The following is a 7194-nucleotide window of genomic DNA, read 5'->3' as shown; positions in this document are numbered from 1 at the left end:
GGGGGGGGGGGGGGGGGGCACATTAAATACTCACTTTAACAATCAGTACTGGCAATGTCGTGCTTTTTGTGATTGCCATACTACTTTACTATTCAGATGTCTTTAATGCACTCCTTACAACAGTCTGGAACTAATATTGCCTCCATCTACTGCTACTTTTTTTTTTTTTTTTTTTTAAATACTAGTAACCTGGCTGTGCTTAGTCTGTATACTCCATTGCTGATCTGGAACATGTAGCAAGTGAAGTCAGAGCATCTGATCTGTATACTTGTGGGCAGTTACCAAATGCAGATGATCAGTACAACAATCGAGTCGGTACTATTTTAATAAGTTGAAGTAGCTAATGTCTGCAAGAGCAACATACACAGGTTTCCTTCAAAACTGGTAGATAAACATCTTATATCCACATCCCATAAAGGAAAGCCCTTCATAGTACACCTGGAACCCTAGTTGAACCAGTATTTGGAATCTGTGGCCAACCCACCCATATTGCCCCATATGTAAGGGTGTAGCCTTTTGAGTGGAGATGTGTAGGTTATGGGACCAAAAAGTAACTTGGAAAAGGCTTTTTAGTTGGTGAATCCTCAGAAAAAGGTGAGTGTAATAGACACACTACAACTGACTGGCAGAAACCATGACTATAGCAATTGTTTTGTATCTATAAAACGTTAAGCCTGGATGTTTGAGGTGGGATTTCCCATTTTATAGACTTGCCTGACTTAAGAAGTGGTCTTTTCTTTTATACTTTAAAATGCCAAAAATGTTTGTACATGTATTGTAAATGTGGAATTGTTTGTATTTTTTCTTGTGAGGTATACAAGCTAAAATAGTAGTGTGACTAAATAAGCTAACTTTCTAAAGGCACTAAATGTATTTCAATTTTGTATTTTTCGTTTTGTAATAAACATACAGTTATTAAACCGTTCTTGTGAAGAGATTTATTTTTAAACAGAACTCAGATTTTCATGCTTTGGTTACACAAGTTGTATGTGTGTTTTGTGGGTCATCCCATTGATTGTAATGGGTCCACAATGCATACATATGAACACGCATGCACCATGTTGCTGTACATTACGGGAAAAAATTGGTTGGGTATGTGAACATGTGTTTAAAACTGGTGGGAAACGAATTGGCTGACCAATTGTCAATGTATCAAATGTGAATGTGTAGCTGTAAATGGGCTCTAAAACAATAGCTGGAAAGTTTATTTAAATGCCACTTCTTAAAAAAAAAAAAAAAAAAAAAAAGTGAAGTCATCACACACTCAAAATAATAAAAACTAAATGAACAAATATAATGAAGCACTTCCCAAATATTAATTCCCAGCAAATATCACAACCAAGGTATAATGGTTATTTTTACAACGCACCAAGTACATATATAACTCTTTATAAACTAATTTAATGAATCGTCAAATTATAAAAAAAAAATACATGACTGAAAAAACATTAACGCATGTACATATCCAATAGTGCAATCCACATGAGGCGGATCCGCTCAGCGGAGTCTGCCAGCTCAGTAGGGGATCTCTCCGCTGAGCCTGTGGATGACAGGTCCGTCTCTGGTCACTGAGCGGGGAGGGGCCTGTCAGAGTGCCGCTGATTCCTATGGAGGGATCGGATGAAAACAGACAGCATGTCCGTATTCATCAGATCTGGTCCGCTCTGCCCAGACGGATGGCGAACGTATTGCCATAGTTTGATTTTTAGCGGATCGAATGGCAGACGAGTGTCAGCGGACACATCTCTGCTGACATCCATCTCCCCATAGGAGCCAATGGATGGCCCGCTCGGATCTGCCTGAAAAACAGACAGGCGGATCAGAGCGGGCTTGCTGTGTGAAAGGGGCACAAAGTTCAAAACGAGTGACAGGTGTTTAAAATATGGTCTGACATTTATAAAATCAAAGTTCATTACAAAGCAGGTTAAAAACATGACCATCCATTAAAAAAAGAAAAGCAATACCCCAAAGCATTGTTTGCCACACAGTGCTACCCAACCCTGTAATAGAGTAGAGGGGACACTAAGTTATGCACTTGGATACAAATATTCTGTGCACATGTCCATTAGGTCAGTGTCCTCAGAGGTCAACACGTTTTTGGTGGTGTTTTGCTATCATCGGAAAAAAGTTCCAACTAATTATATGTTCACAGCAAACCATGCACAATCCTTTACTTCATCCAATGTGTGATAAAACACACCACAGTGCATAAGTGGATGTGCCCTCACCTTCTGATTTTGACCTCACTATAAACACAGGAGGTCAAACAGCGCTTTAACTCTCTCCCTCCTGCCCAGTTTAGATACTTCTTCATAGGGTTAGAGAATTTTTCATTTAAACACTCATAGGAAGAAGAAGCGGAAGAAATCTACATTGTGTAAAACTGTAATTTTTTTTATTGGTAAAAAAGGAAAAAAATGCACTCAAACTGTTACTTTAAAATTGCATCAGCATAACAACCAGCTTAGACTACAAGCCAGTGAATAGGAATTTAAGGTGGTGCTCAGGCTCTCACTACAAGCCAGTAAATAGGAATTCAAGATGGTGCCCAGGCTCTGCCCAGTGTGATGTCACTTGGCTCCTACCACCTGACTTGTTGCGTCCATATTGGACCCTTTCAAAGGCTTTGAGAAATTCCTATTTGTGAATGAATAAGCTACTCTGGAAGTGGGATTTGCAGCGATCAGTGCACAAGCACATCGATTGCAGCACTCAGTTCATCGACACTTCCAACTCTGTAACCGAAAGTCTGTACCTTGTATGGAGCTGGAGGAAGTCAGCAGTAGCCTGGACATTGCACCTGTCGTCCACTAATTGTGGTTGCAATGCTTTGCAGGCTCATATGCAAAAAAAATTTTTTTTATTTTAATTTTTCCATTGAACTGCACTTCCCAAAGGAAGATTGCCAGGGGTTGGGAAAAGCTGCATTTTCTCAGGCTGTACAGGACACAGCTTCCTCTTTCTGTGAGGGAGTCTGGGGAGTGCACATCACTGTCCAGCGTGCACCATCACTGCTGCATATCAGTGAGAGGGATCTGGAGTGCTGGGAACAGACGGTCACCTGGGTGCAGAGCAGAGTGGACTAACTGCTGTGCGTGACCGGATGGTAAACTGATGCTGTGGGGTTTTACTATCTACTTCTAGAGACTGAGTCTGAGCCCTTTAGGAACCGACAATACAGCCGTCTAGTTTCTTGTTGCTGCCGGCTTGACTGGGACTATTTTTCATGTGCACCAACAGTACCATTGGGCCCTAACGCTAGCTGGCTGAATAATTAGGACTAAAGACTGTCCCCTTTACATCTGTTACACAGAGACCTTTACTTATTGCTTATGTTAAGCGGTATCTTTCAGGGGACATTGCTTCCTATCCTAGCCGTTCTATAGTGCACTTTAGACTAGATATAGTATAATTATTCACATTGCAGTTTATGCTTATATGCACTATTTATTGCTGACATATATGTTATTTCCAGTCTAGTGGTACAGAACTCTATTTTAATGTATCTTGCCATAGTGCTTACACTGTCTAGCAGACTATGTCTGAACCTACCTAGTTCTGTGTGTTCAATTCTGCTCAAACCACCATTTATTCTAACCTATACCAATACATTGAGTTAATTTACTACTGAACGGTCTTGTGTCTACTTCCTGGTACTAATTCACAGCCAGGTAAAGGTATCTATACTTGTGTTCTTATAAGTGCTTGCATTAACTTTCATTCAACCAGGTGTGTCAGAGGAGCTGAGGTTGTTCTTGGAGTCGAGGTGCAGAACAGGGAAACTAAACTATTAAGCAGCTCCTGCATGGGTAGTGCTACACACATTTTTATTTTTTTTTCTGCAAAAGGTGGACATTACTACAAATGCCACACCTGTAAGCCTTTTTTTTGTCCCCTATGATGCCTAGCCGATCTTTTCAGGACACAGCAGTTGTTTAGGTGCTTTCCATTTCATACTCTGGCCTACAACAAAATGGCCATTTCGCTGGAAATAAACCAGGACATAGGAATGTAAACATTGGGAGTAATTCAGCCAGGCTTCATGGGTGACCAAAAAGGCCTACAGGTATGGCATTTGCATTAAGCAATATTTTTGCAAATGACAGTGGGGGGAAATTCAAAAAAGCGTCAAAGGACACTTTTCTGGCAGTATGGCCTCATGGCTAGCTCCTAATTCATGAAATCTATGCCCTATTTTGCTTCCATGTCCTTGCTGCTTGTGAAGTAGATGCTGAATATCTACTCTGGTATCAGTGGAGGAAAGTGTCGCTTGGAAATTGGAAGAAGGCAACCAGCTTTCCATGGACATTTTATGAGTAGACTGCTTAGAGATCTTCGAGACTGGGCTGTTGTGCTAGAGAGTCAGCTATGTGTTTGCGAAAGGGGACATCAGCTTGTGTCCGGAAGAGCCTAATTTATCTAATTCCTTGTGAAGGGACTATGCTCTTAGTGCTCTAAAGAAAGATCTCTATTTATAACTGCAGCCATTAGTTTTCTATATGCAAGGGCTTCTGCGTCAGCTCTACGTTTACCTGTTTCCACAACAACGCCAAGCCCACAAATTACTATATGCAAGGACATTTGCTTACCAGAAAGGAGTTCACTGTCTTCAACCTGTACGTAATTTGTTTTTGGTGTATCCCACTCAATTCCCTCAACCCTATCCAAGTTTTCTAAAAGAAAAAAAAAAAAAAAAAAAAAAGAAGATGCCCTGTCTCAAACATGTACTGTTATCTGTAACTTTTTAAATATGTATTATACATTTGAACTACCATGAATCGGCTTGGTCTGTTGTATCTACATCTAATGTCACATGATGAAAAGTGTATTTACCTGTAAATAGACCTATTTACTATGTTTAATCTGTATTTTTTGGCCATTTGTGGTTATCATTTAATGTTCCAGGGCATAGTTCTGTCTTCGTATGTATGGCCAAATAGAACATTAACATCAGGCTTCAGCTGGTTCCCAGGCACCATCCGTCAATCCAGGCCACTTTCAGAGAGATAAACATCTCCAGTGACAGCAGCCAAACCCTCAGTATTAATCTTTGTTTGTCCCAGGTAATTTTAGTTCCAGACTTTTGACCTTCCTGGGCCAGATTGGGATAAGAGAAATGGTCTTGGGACGCACAAAAAATTCACTAACAACTAAAATAGCTGATGAGCAGTTCCTCCTGTGGCTCTCAGCAGGTAGGTGCGGAAGTCGGGCCCATTTACTCGAATGCCAGGTCGCTGGTAGCAACACCTATTCGCGGCTCTCTGGATAGCCAGCGATTATCTGCAGTGATCGCTGCTGGATGCAGACAAAAGTGCATCCAGCAGTGATCACCACACTTCGGGGCAAAATTTAAGCCCACATGCAACATTTACTTACCCGACACCCCTGCATTCCCTGTTGCCAGTGCTACTGCAAACATGGCAGCCCCGGCATCCCTCCAGACATGCATTTGCCTGGCTGGTCAGTGCAGGCTGCCATGGCTGCTATGTTTGCACGGCATCCCCGACGTCCGTGCAGATGAGCATGGGCCAGGCTTATGTGTGTTGGCTGCAGTGCTTGCATGGCATCCCTCCAGGCGGGCATGGGCTGCATGCTAACGTCTCTGGGGTCGCATGCAGTCCAAGGGTTGGACACCCCTGGTATAAAGAATGCTGCGTTTTGTTTTTGTTTTTTTTTTTCATAGAGGTTTTTTTTTCCATGGAGGGTTTAACCACTTGCCGACTGCGCTATAGCAAAATGTCAGTCAGTTCTGGGATGGCATCACATGATGTCCTCCTGTGATTGTGCCCACTGTGGCGTGCTCTGTGATTTCTGTGTCCTTCGGACACAGCTGATCACAGATTGGGGTAAAGAGCTAATCACAGTGGTGCTTTAGCACATAATCTGCTGTGTCCAATCACAGCTGATCACGATGTAAACGCACAACTTGAGAAGAGGAGAGAGCTGATAACCGGCTAGTGTGCAAGGGGACATCTGCACTGATCACTGGTGTCCTGATGATCAGTTCAGCCCCAAAAGTGCCTATCGCCGCTGCCTATTTTTGCCCATCGGTGAAAGAGAAAAATGACCTGTTTGCAAAATTTTATAACGGAAACTAATAAAACCATTTTCCTGACGCCTCCATGGCAGCACACACTGGGTTGTGACTCCGCCCCCACAACCTGACAGGATTGGTTAGCTATAAATTTGAAGGGGAGACACCCCGCTGCATTCTCTTTTTTATCCTCACCTGACAGATTGGGATATGCAGCTTGCTCCTGTTGTCAAGATAAAGAAAAAGAAAAAAGCCTCTTACCGCACTCGCCCCAGCAGGTTCAAGCCTCTCCTGTTTGGAAGTCCCTCCTGTACAGTCTCTAAAGGAGCTTCTATGGAGGGAACCCCCGGTCTGGTGGTCTCAGGGGGCGTCTGGACATCTGGCACAGTAAGCTTTAAAGAAGCTTCATATTTTTGCAGTGGTCTCCTTTTCCTTTTGCCTGTACCTTTGTCTGTAGTTTACTTATGGTGTTTCTCTGCTTAGAGGCCTGCTGGCACTTGTTGTCCACCGCTGTAGGAACTGTCATGGCCGCCGAGGCCGCCTCCTCCACTCTGCAATTGGCCTCAGGGCTTAGTTCTGCCTTGGGAAGGTAATGCCCTTCTCCAAGATGGCGCCGAGGCGCTCGGGACGTTCTGCGCATGCGCGGGAGCGTCATTTTGCCGCGACGGCGGCGGCAGATTTAAAAACACAGGCATTTCTGTGATTTTTGCTGAGCAGTATCACAGATGCCTGAATGTTCACCGGCCTTCAACTGCTTTGCCAGAAAACGACTCAGCAAGACCAGGTAAGTCAATTTTATTCAATTTAGCCTTTTTTAAATAAATAAATAATATATTAAAAGAAAGAGTAAGTTTTAAAAAAAAAAAAAAAGTTTTTTTCCTTTCTCTTAATTTCCTTCAGTCTACACTGTCTACTATCACTATGGAGACCACTGCCCGCGCAGACCACCATCAGCAAACGAGGTAAGAGGCTATTCGTTATTGGTAAGTATTGAAGAAGGGGAGAGAAAAAAGAGAGCCAACCACTAACGCTGCGTTTTTGGCAGCCCCACCAGGTCAAGAGCCGCAAGTTCCAGGCGTGAGAGGACATCAAGCCATGGGTCAAGCAAGAAGTCCCGCAGAAGCCGCTCAAGATCCTCTTCTCGCCACCGAAGACATAGC

The sequence above is a fragment of the Aquarana catesbeiana genome, linkage group LG01, assembly GCF_042186555.1.
Source record: "Aquarana catesbeiana isolate 2022-GZ linkage group LG01, ASM4218655v1, whole genome shotgun sequence".
NCBI lineage: Eukaryota > Metazoa > Chordata > Amphibia > Anura > Ranidae > Aquarana > Aquarana catesbeiana.
This window is presented reverse-complemented; position numbering follows the sequence as displayed.